The 19,875-nt window shown below is 40.5% G+C and overlaps 1 pseudogene across 1 annotated transcript in view; it reads right to left on the bottom strand.

Annotated features, from left to right (window-relative positions):
* The window catches only part of LOC144319979 (immunoglobulin heavy variable 3-23 pseudogene), a 187,361-nt pseudogene extending 168,549 nt beyond the window's left edge, over positions 1-18,812 (bottom strand). The window contains exon 1 of the transcript XR_013385596.1: positions 18,680-18,812. The product of XR_013385596.1 is annotated as an immunoglobulin heavy variable 3-23 pseudogene (transcript). The remainder of the gene's footprint in view (positions 1-18,679) is intronic.
* Positions 18,813-19,875: the final 1,063 nt, after the last annotated feature.

Below are 19,875 nucleotides of genomic sequence, written 5' to 3' on the forward strand. Positions count from 1 at the left end.
CATTCATCTTTCGATGGACACCGAGGCTCCTTCCACAGTTTGGATATTGTGGACATTGCTGCTAGAAATATCGGGGTGCAGGTGTGCCAGCGTTTCATACCCCCGGCATCTGTATCTTTGGGGTAAATCCCCACCAGTGCAATTGCTGGGTCATAGGGCAGGTCTATTTTTAACTCTTTGAGGAACCTACACACAGTTTTTTAGACATTATTGGTTTGTTTATTTTGGCTCTCATAAAAATGCTAGAAGTATTTTGATAGGGTTTGCACTGAATATGTAAATTTCTTTGAGTATCATGCTGATTTTATTAATATTTTCTCCAGTCTATGAGGATAATATATTTTTTCCATTACTCTATGTTTTCCTCAATTTCTTACTCAGTTCTCAGACTAAGATGCTTTTCCTTCTTCGTTAGCTTTATTCCTTCTTGTCTTTTGTGCTTTGGTGTAATTATAAATGGGATTCATTCCTTGATTTTTACTTTTTTTTTTTCATTTTTAGTGTATAGAAACGTTACTGACTTCCCTTTATCAATTTTTATGATTTGACTTACTGAATTCCTGTATCTGTTCTAGCAAGTTTCTGGTGGAGTGTTTTGGGATTTCTACATAAAGTATCATGTCATCTGTTAAGAATGAAATTTTGACTTTAACTTGCCTGATTCAGATGCACCTTTCTTCTTTTCATTGTGTGATTGCTGAGATGAAGACTTCTAGTACTGTGTTGAACAGTGACGAGTGAACATCCCTGTTGTGTTCCCGACCTCATGGGAAAAACTCTCTCACTCTGGGGTTTTCAAGGATGCTTTTGTGATCTTGAGTAAATTCCCTCTCTCCTTACACAGCAGAAGCTTTTCATCAAGAAAGAATGATCTCTTGTCAAATACTATTTGTGCATCAGTGGAGGAGTTCGAATTATTCTTTTCCTTTCTTTTATTAATGTGGTTTGCCATGCTGATTGATTTTTAGGCATTGAAGTACCCTTGCAGGTCAGGAAGAAATCTCATTTGGTCATAGTGAATAATCCTTTCAGTATATAATTGGATTATATTGGCTAGAAACTTGGTGAGAATTTCTGAATCCACATTGGTCAGGAATATTGTTCTATAATTCTGCTTGTTGGTGCAGTAATTGCCTGATTTTGGGGTCAAGGTAATGTTGACATCAGAGAATGGGTTTGGAAAATTTTCTTCCATTCCTATGTTTTGGAACATTTTCAAAGGAACTGGTATTAATTTTTCTTTACATGTTTATTGAAATCACCCACCAGCCATCTGAACTTTTGTTTGTTGAGAGAATTTTAATTATGATTGTGTTCTTATTTTCTGGATATGGGTATGTGCTGTTCTTCCTTTCCTCTCCATTAAGTTTTGATATTTTTTATGTTTCTAGGAATGCATCCATTTCTTCTAGATTACTTAATTCATTGGCATACAATTGTTCAGAATATTTTCTTATACTTGTTTGTATTTCTTGGCTGTTGGTTGTGATCTTTCCTTATTTATTAATGATTTTATCATTATCAGTCCTTTTTATTTGTTTTATTTTACAAGTCTGTCTGGGTGCTTACAATATTATTTATTCTTTAAAAGAATCATCCCCTGAGTGATTTGATCTACTGCCTTTTTTATAACCTTGGTTTCTTCTCCATTCTTGATTATTCCTCTTTCACCTGGATTTAGGAATCCTTTGCTGTTCTTTCTCCAACTCCTTTTGGTCCAAGCCTTACTTTTATTTATGAGACTTTTATTGTCCCCTGAGGAAGGACTGTATTGCTCTATCCTCCCTTCTGTGGATCACTTTTGCTGTGTCCCAAAGTTTTGAAAGTGTTGTGTTTTCATTTTCATTGAATCCGTGTATTGTTTTAATTCTCTACCTTCCTGGTTGACCCATTCCCTCTTCAGTATGACGTTCCTTTACCTCCATTATTTATGTACCTTTTGTATTTTTATGGTGGTTCACTTCTAGTTTCATTGCACTGTGGTCTGAATATATGCATGGAATAAATTCACTCTTTCTGTACCAGTTGAATCTTGATGTGTGACCTTCTATATGATCAATTCTGGAGAATTTTTCATGTGCCCTGGAGAAGAATGTGTTTTCTCCTGCCTTAGGATGCAACACTGTGTATATATCTTTGAAGTCCATCTGTTCCAGTGTATTGTTCTAAGCACTTGTTCCCTTGTTGAGATTCTGCTTTTATGATGTTTCCTTGTTATCAGCGGGATGTGAAAGTTCCCACACTGTTGTATTATTATCAGTCAGTCTCTTTAATTTTATTGTTGAATGGTTTATATACTTGCCTACTCCAAATTTAGGGACACAAATATTTGAAATTGATGACTTCTGTATTGACTTTTTTATGATACTGTATCCTTCTAAATCTTTTATTACGGTTTAGTTGGTAGTCTATTTGTCTGATATAAGTGTTGTACTCCAACTTTCTTTTGAAGCACATTGATATGATAAATGGTTCTTTACCCCTCACATCCATTTGGATCTCTCTTTGTGTCTAAAAGATTTTCTTCTATATTTCTTCAAATATACTTTCTGTCACCTCTCATCATTTTCCCTCTGGAACCCCAATAATGCTAATTTTGTTTCATTTTATGGCCCCACTGATCCACTACACACACCCTGAACCAGTGTCCTTCCTGGACTCCATCCAAGCATTTATGACTTGCTGAGAGGCTGCTCTGCTCTAAACTGACATGATGGTGAAGGTGATGAAGGTTTATACTCTCTCGTGTGTATGCTCTTCAGACTACATTCTCACCATGTACTTGTTGGGGTCCTTGCTACTCCAGGATGTCACTATTATTGTTCTATGACTGTGGTTCAAGACCGTGGTCCTACCTGTGGTCTTTCTCTGCATTTGATTCTTGAGCCCTTTGCATCGTCATGTACAGCATGTACTTTATACTGTTTCTAAGATCCTTAACCAGTGAGCAGCATGGTTCTGTCATGCATCATGAATACACGTGGAAGTCTTATAAGGGAGAAGTTGAGGTACATGCAGATATGTGTAATAAATGAGTATTTAGGGACATTGGTAAGTAAGTCTAAGCAAATTAGACTTTGGGCATATAAGAATAGTGGCTTACCAAGATGCCTGTTTGGTTCAATGAATGAGAGTCTGCTTTTGATTCAGGTCATGATCGCAGGGTCCTGGGATCGAGCATCACTTCAGGCTTCTCACGGGGAGCCTGCTTCTCCTTCTGCCTATGTCTCTTTCTCTCTATTTCTCTCTGTTTCAAATAAACAAACAAACAAACAAACAAATAAATAATCTTTCAAAAAAGGAATAGTTGTTTGCAAATTTCCTAATTCAGAGACTGAGTAAGGAATACGTAATGAAAGAGACATTGTAGTTTGTGTACTTTGATATATTCCTCTTTTTATGACAACAAAATTGTAAGTTGGAGACTAGATAGGTCACCACAGAATCCTATGTCCAAAGAGGCTCCTGAGGGAAACTGCTTTGTGTAGAGGAAGCCCCAGACCCTGACAGGAAACCCTCCCAGAACCTCCATCTGCACCTGATCAGGGGTCTTCAAGACAGAGTGATGAGTAGTGTGCACCCCCTGGTGGTCCTGATCCCCCTCCACAGGGGGACTTTGTGCTCACACTGTGGTCCCCTCAGTGTGCTCTTCCCACAGTAATACACTGCGGAGTCCTTGGCTCTCAGGCTGTTCATCTGCAAATACAGTGTGATCCTGGTGGACCCAGCTCATAAAGTAGCTACTGAATGTGAATACAGAGGACACACAGGGAAGTCTTGCAGTTGATATAAGGCAGACCTACAGGAGACAATGTATTTTATTTTGCATGTGGATGAGCTACTTAATATATGGTGTGAGGTGGGATTTCATATGAGGACAGGGTGTCTATTCATGGCTTCTGTGCATTTCTGATTGTGTTTTTCATTAGTTTGGTTGTTGTTTAGTTCAATAGTTTTGCTACAGATTTTTAATGAAATCCTTAGACTGATGATATATTTGCAAATATCTTCTCCCATCCTCCAGATTGCCTCTTAACTATGTTGAGTGTTTCCAAAGCTGTACAACAGCTCCTTCCTTGATGGAATCCATATAGCTTATTTTTGGTTTTGTTTTCCTTTCTTCTAGAGAGTCAGGTAGCAAGAAGCTTTTCTGGCTGAAGTCACAGAATCTCTAGGATTTTGATGTTTTCCTGCTTCACAAATAGGTCTTTCATCTACTCTGAGTTAATCTTTGTGTCACGTGTAAGAATGTGTCTCAGGTTCATTCTTCTACTGTGACTGTCCAATATTCTCAACCTCACCTGTTGAAGAGATTGTTCTTTTTCCAGTCAATAGTCTTTTGTGCTTTGTCAAAGATAATTTGACCATAGAGTTGTGTGTCCATTTCTGGGTTCTCTATTTTGTGTCATTCGCCTATGTGCCTTCTTTTCTGGCACTATTATACCGTCTGGATGATCACAGCTTCGAGGCTGCAATTGTGATGCCTTCTGCTTTGAGTTTTTCAACATTCTTTTGCCTAGTCAGGATCTATTTTCATTCCTTTCAAGTTTTAGGATTGTTTATTCCATTTCCTTGAAAAATGTTTTCGGTGTTTTGATAAGGTTTACATTGAATGTGTATATTGCTCCTGGTAGCATACACATTTTATCAATATTTATTCTTCCAATCTATTAGAATAGAATGTGTTCCATCTATTTGTGTCTTCCTCAATTTCTTTCATAAGTGAGCTAGGAGGTTTAGACTATAGATCCTTTCCCTCTTTGGTTAAGATTATTCCTCATTATCTGATGTTTCTCATGCAATTATAAATGGGATCCACACCTTAATTTCTCTTTCTTTGGTTTCATTTGTAGTTTATAGAAATGCCACTGACCTCCTTGTATCTATTTTATATGGTTAGATTTTGCTAAATTTTTTGAAGGAGTCTTTGGGTTTTGTACCAAAATTATGAAAGACAGCAGCCCAGGTGGCTCAGCGGTTTAGTGCCGCCATCAGCTCAAGGCGTGATCCTGGAGACCTGGGATCGAGTCCCACGTCAGATTCCCTGCATGGAGCCAGCTTCTGCCTCTGCCTTTGTCTCTGCCTCTCTTTCTCTCTGTGTCTCTCATAAATAAATAAATATAATATTTTTTATAAATTCCAAAAGATTTTGCATGTGCTGAGTGAAATTTGACTTTTTATTTGCTGACTTTGATGCATTTTCTGCCTTTTTTTTATTGCTGAGGCTAAGTTTTCTAGTACTATGCTGAAGAACAGTTGTGACAGTGGACATCCTTGTCATTTTCCTGAGCTTAAGGGAAAATATCTCAATTTTCCCTCTTGTATCAATTTTTAGATGGATTTTATGATATAGAATATGTTCCCCTATCCCAACACAGCATTTTTTTTTATCAAGACAGAATAATATGTTTTGTCAAATGCTTTTTGGGCATCAGTTGAGTGGATTAAATGGTACTTGTCCTTTTTTTATTAACGTGGTTCTTACATGGATTGTTTTGCTGACAGTGAACCATCCTTAGAGCCCAGGAATTGATCCCATTTGGTCGTGGTAAATAGCAGTAATAATATACTGTTGGTCCTATTCATTAGAAACTTGTTGAGAATTTTGCATTCATTTTCATCAAGAATAATAGCCTCTAATTCTCCTTCATTACACGGTCTTCGTTTTGGAGGTCAATGTAATGCTGACATCAGAGAATGAGTCTGGAAGTTTTTCTTCAATTTCTATTACTTGACATAGTTTCAGAAGAATCAGAATAGATTCTTATTGCTGAGTTTCACTTGGCAACCATCCGAACCTGGACTCTTGTTTGTCAGAAAACTTTTAATTATGATTGATTTTCATATCCAGATAATGGTTCTGTACAGCTTTTACTTTCATTCCTGTTTTTGTTTTGGTTGATTTTTATGTTCCTAGGAATGCATCCATTTCTTCCAGATTGCCCAATTATTTGGCTTATAACTGCTTATAATTTATTTATATTATTGATTGTATTTCTTGCTGTTGGATGTGATCTCTCCTCATTCATCCATGATTTTAACAATTTGAGTGCTTTCAGTTTTATATTGACAAGTCTGTCTAGTGGTTTCTCACTCTTACTACTATTTTCATAATATCAGCTCCTAGGTTTGTTTACATTCTGTTATTTTTTATTTCTTTATCCTTGATTTCTATCCTAAAATTTATTATTTACCTTGTCTGATTAACTTACTTGACGCAGCATAATACCCTCCAGTTCCATCCACGTTGAAGCAAATGGTGGGTATGCATCTCTTCTGATGGCTGAGTAATATTCCATTGTATATATGGATCACATCTTCTTTATCCATTCATGTGTCGTTGGACACCGAGTCTCCTTGCACAGTTTGGCTATTGTGGACATGGTGTGAAAAACCCTTGTTTCCTTGTTGAGCTTCTGTGTATATAAACATTCCTGCTGTCAGAGGGATATTACAGACACTGCTCTTAAGTTATTAGTAGTCATTCATTACATTATTGTTTTGGTTAATTATTTTATGTATTGGCTGCTCCTTAGTTAATGGTGTGGATATTTAGTAAAGAGAGATATCTTTTTAGCTAAAGTAATGATATAGTATCCTTTAATGTTATAGTATCCTTCTTCATCTCTTTTTATAGTCTTTGTTTTCAGTTCTAGTTCATCTGATTTAAGTCTTGCTCCTCTTGATGTCCATTGACATGATAAATGGCTCTTTACTCCCTCATGTTCAATCTGGATGTGTCTTCGTATTGAAAATGAGTGTCTTCTATGATTTGCTCAAATATACATTCTGTCCTCTATTTTCTCTCATGCACACCAATTATTCTAATTTTTTTTTTGTATGGCATTGCTGATTCTTGAGTTTCTCCTTATGGTCCATTACTTGTGTTCCTCTCTTTCCCTCAACTTCCTTCCTTTCCATCAACTTGTCTTCAATGTCACTTTTCTCCCTTCTGACTCATTTACCCTAGCTGTTAGAGGATACAGTTAAGACTGCATTTTAGAGCACTTTTCATTTTCACCTGAACTTGCTTAATTTCTACACTAAGTGATAACCTAGTGTGTTTTAGCTTTCTTGAATCCCAGTTAGAACCTAACTGCAGTCTCCCAGTCCACACTGGCCTAGATGCTTCTGGGGGCAGACACAGGTGCACTGATCTGCAGGGCGCCCAATGGCAAGAGAGTATTATGCTGAGTGAAGTAAGTACATCAGAGAAGGACGAACAATATATGGTTTCACTCATACAGAGAATATAAAAAATAGTGAAAGAAATTGTAGGGGAAATGAGAGAAAATGAGTGGTAAATATCAGAGAGGGTGATAGAACCTGAGAGACTCCTAAATCTGGGAAATGAACGAGGAGGAGTGGAAGGGGAATTGGGCAGGGGGATGGGCTGACTAGGTGATGGGCACTGAGAGGTCAGGCAATTGACGGGATGAAAACTGGATGTTATACTGTGTGTCGGCAAAACAAATTCCAATAATAATATACCAAAAAATCCCTCTCTATTGTGTGTAGTGGTGATGGAATTATTTTACCTTTTTTTCTCTTTCTAATTCAATTTGCCAACATATACCTGTAGTTTTTGAGTCACATGCAGTAACTGGACTACTGTCTTTGAGGAGGACACATAAAATGATGAAACCTGAGAATTATACTATATATTGGCAAATTGGACTTAAACTCACACATCCTTTGAAGCAATAAAATGTGGAGGATGTTGCAGAACAAATACTCCTTTCTGGGACCTCTCAGAGAGCTGCTTCACTAAGGACATCATCCCCCTAAACCACAGAGAAGATCGTGCCCCCACAGACACTGCTGGAGCCTACATGATTTCACAGAAGCCTTGGAATTCCTTAGAAATGAGTGTGTTCCATTGTATACATAAAGGGAGACATAATGTGAAGACTGCTAACTCTGGGAAACGAACTAGGAGTGGTAGAAGGGGAGGAGGGCAGGGGGTGGGAGTGATTGGGTGAAGGGCGCTGGAGGTTATTCTGTATGTTGGTAAATATATATATAAAACAGTGAAATATGAGCAAGGCTTATTGGAAAACATCTGTGTGCATCTCATAACAAAAAATGTACAACACATTCTATTTTGAAATTCTGATTTTCATCACATTAAAATTGTCTTGAGGGATCCCTGGGTGGCGCAGCGGTTTGGCGCCTGCCTTTGGCCCGGGGCGCGATCCTGGAGACCCGGAATCGAATCCCACGTCGGGCTCCCTGCATGGAGCCTGTTTCTCCCTTTGCCTGTGTCTCTGCCTCTCTGTCTCTCTCTGTGTGACTATCATGAATAAATAAATAAAATCTAAAAAATAAAAAAAAATAAAAAAATAAAATAAAATTGTCTTGGGGTGGTAGAAGGGGAGGAGGGCGGGGGGTGGGAGTGAATGGGTGATGGGCACTGGGGGTTATTCTGTATGTTAGTAAATTGAACACCAATAAAAAATAAATTAAAAAAAATCACTTACCCTATAGATAAAAGAAAAAACAAAAACAAACAAACAAACAAAACCCTTTGCTGCCCCAAAGTAAAAATGCTATTACCTACATGCTGTCCCATATGCAGGAAAAAAAGGACACATGAAAGAAAACACTGGGGATATAGAAGATAACATGGTGGATAACAATGACTGACAAGAAGAGGGGATAAAAGCTCATGGACCTAAAGGTAGACTTAGGGAATTCAGTGGCTTATGAAAACAGTAATATTTTTATCATTGGAGTCCCACAAAATGAAGAGAGAGAAAATGTTCCAGGTTATTCGATCAAAATATAGCCAGAAAACTCCCTAATCAGGAAGGACACAGACCTTAAAATCCAGGAAGCACACATACTCCCATGAAATTCAATAAATTTGATAATCTCCAAGGCATTTCAATATCAAACTCACAGAATACGCAGACAAGGAAGGAATCCTGAAAGCAGCAAGGGAACTGCTGTCCTGAACCTCACAGCCACCAGAATAGCTGCATCTGGATGGTGATGCTCAGACTCAGGTCCCACAGGGTCAGCACATCTCCCTCCTCTGGAAATGATGATAAATAATCTTCCTCACAGTAGAGTTCCACAATCTCCCAGTCCCCTGCTCCATATGTGAAGGTTCTCCCTCCGTGTGTCTGCTGGGTCTTGTTCACAGAGTCCTAGGATTGTCCACTGGTTCATCCTTTCTGTAGGAGGGAACAAGTGTGAAATCCACCCTTCACCTCATGGACAGAAGTTATCAGGGACTTATCACACCTCATGGACGGAAGTTATCACCTCATGGACAGAAGTTATCAGGGACTTATCACAACAAATGCAGCAAGAATTTCAGAGCATCATTGTTTGGGTTCATGTGTCACTAAAATCTTAGCCTGTGCCCCTCCTGGAACATCATAGGAACAGGGGGAATAAACAACAGATACCCATTCCCACAGTTCTAGAATCTGGGAAGTCTGAGGTCCAGATGCCAACAGATCTGGTGTCTGGGGAGCGCCCACATCCTAAGGCGCCCTTTCCCAGTCACCTTGCATGGCGTCAGGACTGGGTGTATAAGGACCCTGATACCATCATGGGGCTGAAACTCCTGACAAGTTCTCCCCTAAATCCCTACCTCCAACCCCATCACATGGGTGTTAGTTCTAGATGGGGAAGTTCGGTCACTCACTGTGAGCTGATATCAGCACCTAAGGTATCAATGATATATTTCCTGCAGAGAAAAGGCTCTCCCAATCCAGTTCCTCATCCTGAGGTTCTTCCTGGATCCATTAGAATCTTCTGGTCCCTGATTGGACACAGTATACAGATGTCTTTAAGAATCAGCTGATGACCATAGGGAGAGGACTAATTCAACTTGAAATTCTGAGTGATTTCCTAGTCTACCTCTACTACCATATCATAAGTTTGTTGCTTCTCTGTGATTCTTCCTAATTTTCAGGACGTCACATATTTTTCATGTTTGATTGTTGATTCCTCTAGAAGTTGGGGAACATGGAGGTATTTGTATATTATTCATTTTTAGGGAGAATCATAAATAAGTGTAAGCAGCTCTTTGCGCATGTAAACTAGCTGTTTTCCTATATAAACTAAATTTCTGAATCACTGTATAGTTAAACAGATATTCCTGGTCCAGAGATGCTCCCTGCAGGAAAATACTCTATGGAGAGGAATTCCAGACCCTGACAAGAAACCTGCCCAGAACGTCCACTTGCATCTGCTCCTTCAAGACAGAAGTAGTGAGGAGTGTGCACACCCTGGTGTTCCTGATCCCCTTCTACAGGGAGGTTTGTGTCTGGGCTCACACTGAGGTCCCCTCTCTGTGTCCCTCGCACAGTAATACATGGCCATGTCCTCAGCTCTCAGGCTGTTCATCTGCAGAAACAGTGTGTTCTTGGCGTTCTCTGGAGATGGTGAATCGGCCCTTCACAGCATCTGTGTAGCTTGTGCTATTTCCACTAGCTTAAATCCATGCGACCCACTGAATCCCCTTCCTGGGAGCCTGGCGGACCCAGCTCATGCTGTAGCTACTGAAGGTGAATCCAGCGGCCACACAGGAGAGTCTCAGGGACCCCCCAGGCTTCATGAGGTCTCCCCCAGACTCCACCAGCTGCACCTCACCCTGGACACCTGCAGACACAACACATCTTGGTCAGGAAACTGTCCCACATCCCCTGTTTCTCACTCACAAACTCAAGGTCTCTTGTCTTCCATGAATTACCTTTTATTTTTTTTATTTTTATTTTTATTTATTTATGATAGTCAGAGAGAGAGAGAGAGAGGCAGAAACATAGGCAGAGGGAGAAGCAGGCTCCATGCACCGGGAGCCCGACGTGGGATTCGATCCTGGGTCTCCAGGATCATGCCCTAGGCCAAAGGCAGGCGCCAAACTGCTGTGCCACCCAGGGATCCCTGAATTACCTTTTAAAATAGCAACAATGAAAACCCAGCTGAGCACAGACTCCATGGTGAGTTGTCTGTATTCTGTCCTGATCCCTGTATGGGGTCACCTGAGCATCCTGGAACTGGTTTAATCTGTGGAGGGAGGGCCTTATTTGCACGTCCTATGACTAAATAGTCATCTCCAGACTTAGATTTGATTCTTTACTAGTTATAAACAGGGATTGCATTATATCTGCATTCAACCCTGTTTCATATCTTGTGAGAATATGAAATGTTCTACTCTGTGAACAGAATTTTCATTGCATCTATTTAAAAATCTCTCATTATTGTTGAGAGTTTTTAGTATGTAGTATTTTAACTACATCCCGATATTTGATCCCATTATATTTAATCACAATGTCAATGCAATATTTTGTTAATTTCCTTTTAAGTGATTTGTGTTATTGTGTTAAAATATAGCTTTATTTACTATTTTTATTTTATCCCCTGAACATTCTTGAAATAGTTAATTAATTCTAAACATTTGTTTGTGGAGGTTCAAACATTTGCCCTTGTAGCAGATCATGTCATATGGATAATATATTTTTTTCTTTACCTACTAATTTATAAATCTTTTAATTTTTCATTACCTTTATTTCCAGGGTAGTTATTCCCATTTTTGTGGTGAAAATATCTTTCTTCTATTTTCCTGAGTTCTTTGGACATACAACTCTGTAGACATTAGACAGATCTTGGGAGTAAAGTATTTCATTTTGCCTGTGCATGAGCTACCTAGAATATGACACCAAGACAAAGACCCAAGTAGATGGCTCACATACCTCTAAGACAACAAGACCTTATATTTGTGGAAAGTTAAAGCCACAAAGTTTTTTGAGTCAGTGAATTATTGAGAAACGGACAAGACTTGTTTGTACAGCATTCTGAGCCCTGTGTTCCCTGTTCTGGTGCTGAGGCTGGTTGTTCCCTCCTGGTACAGGAAGGAAACATTCGGAAGAAGATTTATTTCCTGCCAACAAGGGGATATAAATGGGATATATGTGGCTCACCATGTCTGACCTCTGGGGGTTTTAAAGTGGCATTTCCTCACAGTAACCCAGGGGACCAGCTGACATATATGCTGTGTCAAGTTTACTCTCCTTCATGATACCATGTTGAATAATCATGGGGAGAATGCATATCCTTGTGTGGCTCCTGACTTGAGAGGAAGGCTTCAGTTTTTCACTGTTGAATATGGTATTGGTGTGTGTGTTTTGGAAATTGCCACTATTCTCTCGACTCAATATCTTCTGCCTCGATTTTTAAGACGTTTTGAGGATAAAGTGTAATGGCTTTTGCCAAATTGTTTTAGGCATCATAGGAAAGGATCATGTACATCTAATTCTTCACTCTGCTAATTCAGGGGATCCCAGTTATAATCTGGGCATATTGAAGGATCCTTGCACCGCAGGGCTGATTTCCTCTGGGTCCTCCTGTGTGATCCTCTCCATGTGCTGTTGCATTCAGGATGCCAGGATTTTGCATTTATGTGCATCTGAGATATTACCTTTAGTACCTTCTTATGGGGTCTTTGCCTTGCTTTGTTGTCAGAGTCATCCTGGCCACCTTAAGCTAATCTGGGCATGTTTCACTCTCATTATTTTAGAATAGGTTCAGATGTTTTGGCCTTAATTCTTCTGAAAATGTTTGGTAGAATTCATAGAAAAATCCATCTGATACTGGATTTTTTTTCTTTTTGGTTTGTTCTTTTTTATTTTATTTTATTTTATTGGTCTTTTTTTGAGACAATAGCTTTTAGATTACACATTCATTTGTCTTATTAGATTTGTTTTGCTTATGTTTTATTACTTTATGAAAACTTTTAGTGGATTGGTAATTCTAGAAATTTTATAATTTGCCTTGGTTATTCAATATGTGCTGTAGTATCATCTTTGTATTTTTTAATGGGCTTTTTAAAAGATTTTATTTATTTATTCATGAGAAACACATACATAGAGAGAGAGAGAGAGAGAGACAGAAGCAGAGACACAGTCAGAGGGAGAAGCAGGCTCTATGCAGGGAGCCTGATGCTGAACTCGATCCCCGGACTCAAGGATCACATCCTTGGCTGAAGGCAGCGCTAAATCACTGAGCCACCCAGGCTGCCCAAATTTTCATGGACTTTTTGTTTTCTTTAGTGTCAGTACTTTCTTCACTTTGAAATCTAAATGTATTATTTCAGGCTCACATATTTTCCTAGACTACCTATGAGTTTTAAATTTCATTTGTCTTTTCAATATACTATTTAAATCTCCTTATTTGTATTTCTTTAGTCACTATTTCCGTTTTCCATTCTCATAATTTTAGTGTCACTTAAATGAATCAAAATACTAGTTGTTGTTGTTTCTTTGTTGTTGTTGTTGTTTTTTTAAATAGAAAATACCCATAATCATATGGAAACACAAATCCAATAAGAGTGACCATACAATAATGAAAAGAAAGACCAATCCTCTGGCATCAGACTTACCTCTTTATAAATATTTGGAGAGACAAATCAAGACATCACTGTGTGACCATACCTAGACATGTACACAGACAGCACCTTATGGATCCTGGAAGTAAAAGTGGCAAACCATGGGATTCTCATCATTTCTTTACCCCAAGCACGTTTTCACATTTCAAAAAAAGAAGGAGATATTCCAAGATCATTAATGACATATCTACTATCCAGACTCTGAAGCCTGACACCTCCCAATTCTTCCCAGATGATGCCTCAAGGGACATTCTCTCTTTCTGTCCATATAGAGATTGCAAATATTCCCCCAGAAAAAGGAATACATTTTTTCTTGATGCAAAGTGTTTAACCTGTATCATTCTTTCATTGTTGCTGTTGCTTCAAACCGTCCTAGAGAGATTGGTGTGCACACAGAGCATTATCTTTGTCCCATACCCCTGACTCATTGGTGTGAGGAAGTCAAGAGAAACCCTGTCCCTGTCACCTCCTCAGCCCTCCCCCACAGCTCTCCTCTCACCAGGTTTTCTGACACTCCCAGAATGTGGGATCTCACAATGTGTCCTACACAATAATACACTCCCTAGTCCCCATCTGACAGGTCACCCATACCCCACTTACCTCCCATGTGATAAACATCAGCTTGTACTCTGTAATGAAGGGGCTATTACTTGGTCTACATATCGACTTTATTCCCCTTTGCCCATATTCTTTTTCTTTCTTAAATTCAATATATGACTGAAATCATACGATTGTCTTTCTTTGACGGACTCACTTCACCTGACATTATACTTGCTTCCTCCATCAACATAGCTACAAATGGATTAGATTTCATTCCATGTATGAATAGTTTTAATAGTTTGGCTAATGTACATAATGCTGCTGTAAAAATCCAGGTGCAGGGGATCCCTGGGTGGCGCAGTGGTTTAGTGCCTGCCTTTGGCCCAGGGCGCGATCCTGGAGACCCGGGATTGAATCTCACGTCGGGCTCCCGGTGCATGGAGCCTGCTTCTCCCTCTGCCTATGTCTCTGCCTCTCTCTCTCTCTTTGTGACTATCATAAATAAATAAAAAAATTTAAAAAAATCCAGGTGCATGTATCCCTTTGAATTTGTATTTTTGTATTCTTTTTTCTTTTATTTTTTGAGGATTTTATTTATTTATACATGAGAAAGACACACACACATACAGAGGCAGAGACAAAGGCAGAGGGAGAACAGAATAAATGCAGGAAGCCCGATGTGGGAATCGATCCCCGGACTCTGGGATTATGCCATGAGCCAAAGGCAGACGCTCAACCACTGACCCACCCAGATGTCCCAGAATACTTTTTGTTTTAATGATTTTATTTATTTATTCATGTTAGACACAAAGAGACGGTGACAAAGAGTGAAAAACAGGCTTCTCCCAGGAGCCTGATATGAGAGTCAATCCCCTGGTAACATGACCTGAGCTGAAGGCGTGCGCTCAACTGCTGAGCCACCCAGGCATCCTATTACTTTTGTATTCTTAGAGTAAATGCCCAGTAGTGCATTTGCTGGATCATAAGGTAGGTCTACTATTACTTATTTGATGTCACACCATATGGTTTCCCAGAATGACTGCACCCTTGCCCACCCACATCTCCTAACCAGAGAATTCAGCAGAGCCTCAGGTCTAGTGGAGGTGGTATCAGGGCTCATTTAGCAAGCAGAGCAGAGCGCACCCCTTAAAAAACTCACCACCACATCTTGGCCAGGGACCACACACTGCCCACCGTAGGCAAGGAGACCCTGTGGAGACATCTGGCTTGAAGGAAATAGCAGCCAAAAGAGGAGAGCACAGTGCATGCAGCACACACCACAGACACTCTCTGAACCCAGACCCAGCACCCTATGTGAACTCTTTATCATAGAGCTGTTATTCTGGAGCAGGAACTATAATTAACTTTTGTACAAACAGAGGGAGACAGAGACTTAGAGAAAATGCCAATATTAAGGAACTCAATTCCAATTTGCTGCTCTGATCCACCTCAATTTTGGGTTTCTCAGGTTAATCCTTTTGACCCTGCCAAATGAGACAGGACTACTATTCTGTCTCCAGATCTAGCAGTTTCTGTCCCTAAGGGGATCCTGTACATCACGGAGAATGCCAGCTTCCCACTCCATCCGAAGTACATTACCTCAATGGCATTAAGAAAGAGTTGTGATAATAATATTCCCACAATTCTTGTCCTTGTGGAGGATGCCCGACATCCTGCACAAAGCCCGTGTCACATGTTAAGAGGTGCTTTCCTCTCTATGTCATTCATTAGTGAGATTATGTGCATGGACAACATATGTCACCATTACTTACTGAAAAATAATATAATAATTGTACAACATATACTCAAACACAAATGAATCCACAGGATTGAGATAAGAGTTAAGAAGGAAATAAATTTAGGTGATTTTGACATAAAATTCCAGAATTGCAATTTGATCTTCAGCATATAAAGCAGAGGGAATTCTCCACACTGTCTTTGCTCTAACAGCATTGGCAGGGAGGACTTAAGATGCTGGATCAGGGTCTGTGAGCTTGTCTCCTTCCTGGAACATGACAGTTATTAAATCATTCTGATCACCCTCAGAGGCCTGAGAGAACAAAAACTGTATAGAAACTGCAAAAACTCATAGAAAATTGACCACCTTTTGTATGTAGGAGGTGTGGACATTGTCATTGAGAGATATAGCTGTGGTGATGATGACAGGAGCGAGGTTGATCTAGCTATATCCTCTATAGTATTATGAGCAGCAGACAGGATAATCTGAACTTTATATGTCTGCTTCCATGGGGATGTGCTGGCTTAAAGGTACCCTGGTAGTAAAGAGGGAAGAATCCTAGGATACTAATGGTTCTCCAGATCCCCAGGGTTGTAGGAAGAATGTGTGGCATCAACGTGATGCACAACTACTAAGCACAGGGACATGGACAGTGGCTGAGGACAGTGATCTAGGTGTGGATTTCCTACGCTGTTTTTTCCTAACCTGACAGTTCTACTGGGACCAGGTTGTAAAGAACAAATAAGAGGTGAGTCCCTGTTTTAGTGTGTCTGCGTGATGTCACCGCATCAGACTGGGTGGATTAAACAACAAACACTCATTCTCAAAACTCTGGAGTCTGGTAGGTCTGAGGTTCAGGTGCAGGCAGATGTGGTATCTGAAGAGCGCCCACATCCCAGCCCATCATTTCCTGTCACCTCACATGGGGCCGAGGGCAGGGAGCTTTCCCAGTCCTGGTGTATAAAGGCCCTGATCCCATGATGAGGCTGCATCTCCTGACCTAAGTGCTCCCCTAAGGGCCAACCTCTTCTCCCATCACAAGGGCACTAAGTACCAACATGGGGATGGTAGAGGTCACATACAGTGAGCTGATATCCACACCTGAAGGATCCATGAGTTATTCCCTGCTGGTGGAATGTCCTCCTCCACTTTTGTTCTCTCATTTTTCATAATAGTTTAGTGGAATCTGTCATCTCACCATATCTTTGAGTGTCACTGCTAACTCCTGTGATCACCAGTATTCCATCTTCTCCTCCTGCCTCACCTATGGGATATCCAGCAGGAGACTTTGAATTTCCTCCATTGAAGCAGGTGGGACACTGACTCCACACAAGCCCCTCCTGGAGCAGGACCTCATCTCCACCACTGACCCACAACACACACCCTGAGCCAGTGTCCTTCCCAAATCCAAGCACTTATGACTTGCTGAGAGGTCTGCCCTGCTCTCAACAGACCGGATGATGGTGAAAAAGGTTTGCACTCTCCTGTCTGTGTGTGTGTATGGGGGGGGGGCTCTTCAGACTACACACCCTCACAACGTACTTCTTGGCGTCCCTTGCTTTCCCAGGTTGATGCTAATATTGATTCTGTCAGTGCGGTTGAAGACTGAGGTCAAACCTCCAATCCTTCTTGTCTCCTTTTGATTTTCGAGCCCTATGTAATGTCATCACCAGCATGTACTTTATGTTGTTTCTAAAATCCTTGCACATTTGAACCGAAAAATACCCACCTTTTACTTCAATGTGGATAGGACTGGAGGGTATTATGCTGGGTGAAATAACTCAATCAGAGGAGGAGAAACATTATACAGTCTCATTCATTTAGGGAATATAAAAAATAGAGAAAGGGAATAAAGTAGAAAGGGGGGAAATGAGTGGTAAATGTCAGGTTAGGAGACATAACATGAGACTCCTAACTCTGGGAAGCAAACAAGGGGTAGTGGAAGGGAGGTGGGCGGGCAGTGGGGGTCACTGGGTGACGGGCACTTAGGTGGGTACTTGATGGGATGAGCACTGGGTGTTATGCTATATGTTGGCTAATAAAACTCCAAAAACAAATATACAAAATAAAATCTTAGCACATTGAGCTGGGTGGTTATTTCATGTACCATGTATACAGCTGGGTCTCCCCTTATAAAGGAGAAGTTACAGTACATGGAGATATGGATAATTAACTGGTATTTCGGGACAGTAGTAAGAACACTTAAGCAGTTCTGCCCTTACCCATGTAAGAATAGTTGTTGACTAAAACCAAAAAAGTTTCCAAATCAGAAACTGCTTAAGGATTAAGCAAAGAGGGAGAAACTGTCATTTTTGGACGTTGGCATATTTCTTTCTATGACAAAAAAATTTTGTAAGTTAGAGACTGAATACATAAACACAGATTCCTATGCCCAGTAGAGACTCCCTGGGGGAAAATACTCCTTGGAGAGGAAGCCCAAACCCTGATGGGAAACCTGCCCACAATCTCCATGTGCACCTGCTTCTGGGCCTTCAAGACGGAAGTGGTGAGTACTGAGCATCCCCTGTTGGTCCTGATCCCCTTCTACAGGGAGGTTTGTGTCTGGGCAAACACTGAGGTCGCCTCACTGTGTCCTTCGCACAGTAATACACGGCTGTGTCCTCAGCTCTCAGGCTGTTCATCTGCAGATACAGCGTGTTCTTGGCGTTGTCTCTGGAGATGGTGAATCGGCCCTTCACAGCATCTGCGTAGCCTGTGCTCCTTCCATCATTGCTAATCCGTGTGAGCCACTGCAGCCCCTTCCCTGGAGCCTGGCGGACCCAGTCCATGTCGTTGCTACTGAAGGTGAAACCAGAGGCCACACAGGAGAGTCTCAAGGACCCCCCAGGCTTCACCAGGTCTCCCCCAGACTCCACCAGCTGCACCTCACCCTGGACACCTGCAGACACAAGACATCCTGGTCAGAAAATGGTCCCACATCCCCTGTTTCTCTCACTCATGTCCACTCACAGACTCAGGGTTTCTGGTTCTCCATGAATTACCTTTTAAAATAGCGACAAGGAAAATCCAGCTGAGCACAGTCTCCATGGTTAGGTGTCTGTCTTCTGTCTTGATCACTGAATGGGATCACCTGGAGATCCTGGGGCTGGGGCTCCTTTCCCAGCTGCAGGGTCAAGGCTGGACTGGTATAATCAGTGGAGATGAGGCCCTATTTGCATATCCTCTGACTATATAACCAGCTCCAGGCTTACATTCGAGTCTTTAAAAGTCAACACAAGTGTTGCGCCACAATTCTCTAGCAATTTGTGTAGATGGCACTATGACTATATGAAGTTCTAATGTGTAAGCAGAGTTATCTTTGCATTTCAGGATGCAGTTTCAAAAGGCTGTCATCAATGTAGGTCATTTCCATAGAATATTTTATCTCTTTAGTAAATTTTAATCCTAAATATTTATTTTTCGTGCCAGTGCATGGCGGATTATTTTGTTAATTTTGTATAGGTAATTTGTTATTAGTTTGTAGAAACATATCTTTTTTTTTTTGCTTATTTTATATCCTGATTTTTTCCTCAGCTCATTCATTATTTCTCCCACTTTTAAAAAAGATTTTATTTATTTACTCATGAGAGACACAGAAAGAGAGAGGCAGAGACATAGGCAGAGGAGTAGCAGGCTCCAAGCAGGGAGCCCAACATGGGACTCAATCCCAGGTTTCCAGGATCACTCCACAGGTCTAAGGCAGGCGCCAAGCCCCTGAGCCACCCAGCGATCTCCTCTTCCAATTTTTATGTGAGGTTTTTACTCATTGACTCTACTAAGACATTGTCATAGGCAAACAAATTACTTTCCAGTTTACCACTTTTCATTTCATTTATGTAGTTTTCTTGCCAGGTTTTCTTTTAGATCCTTCAGTCTGGGGCAGAAATATTTTCCTCTGTTTTTTTGGATTCATTGTCTGGTCTAATCATGCAGTTGATATAAGGCTGACCTGGAGGAGACAATAGATTTCATTTTGCATGTGGAGGACCTACCTAATATAAGGTGAGAGTCAGCAACTCATACCAGGAAAGGGTGTGTCTTCATGTCTTCTGCCCATTTCTGATTGTAGATTTCACTTTTTGGTTTATTTTGATAATTTGTCAAATTTGGAACCCTTAATCTAAAGATAGACTTGCAAAGGCTGGTTCAACACCCGTAAAACAATCAATGTGATTCATCATATCAGCAAGAGAAAAAC

The sequence above is a fragment of the Canis aureus genome, chromosome 9, assembly GCF_053574225.1.
Source record: "Canis aureus isolate CA01 chromosome 9, VMU_Caureus_v.1.0, whole genome shotgun sequence".
In the NCBI taxonomy this organism is placed as follows: Eukaryota; Metazoa; Chordata; class Mammalia; order Carnivora; family Canidae; genus Canis; species Canis aureus.